The following is a 319-nucleotide window of genomic DNA, read 5'->3' on the forward strand; positions in this document are numbered from 1 at the left end:
CTGCCCTGTGCCCCTTTATTCAGGACTTTGCCCCGCCCTGTTGCCCAATAGACGCCCCGTTCCTCCCCACTCCCCACGGCCAGGTCTGCTTGTTCCTTGAGGATCCAGGCTCCGAAAAGCCCTGAGGCGGGGCAGGACTCCACACCGAGCCGGCCGGGAGAGGAAAGCCAGCCCGCACCTCACCTGCCCTGATTCTGCCTGGCTACTGTGATGTTCTCTTTCTCACACTAGTCTGCAAGCCCCTAGGAGTCGCAGCCCCCTGAGCCTTGTCCCCGCTCTGACCAGCCCGCACCTCACCTGCCCTGATTCTGCCTGGCTA

The sequence above is a fragment of the Aotus nancymaae genome, unplaced genomic scaffold (genome assembly GCF_030222135.1).
Source record: "Aotus nancymaae isolate 86718 unplaced genomic scaffold, 86718_ANA_hifiasm-v0.15.2.pri h1tg000067l, whole genome shotgun sequence".
In the NCBI taxonomy this organism is placed as follows: Eukaryota; Metazoa; Chordata; class Mammalia; order Primates; family Aotidae; genus Aotus; species Aotus nancymaae.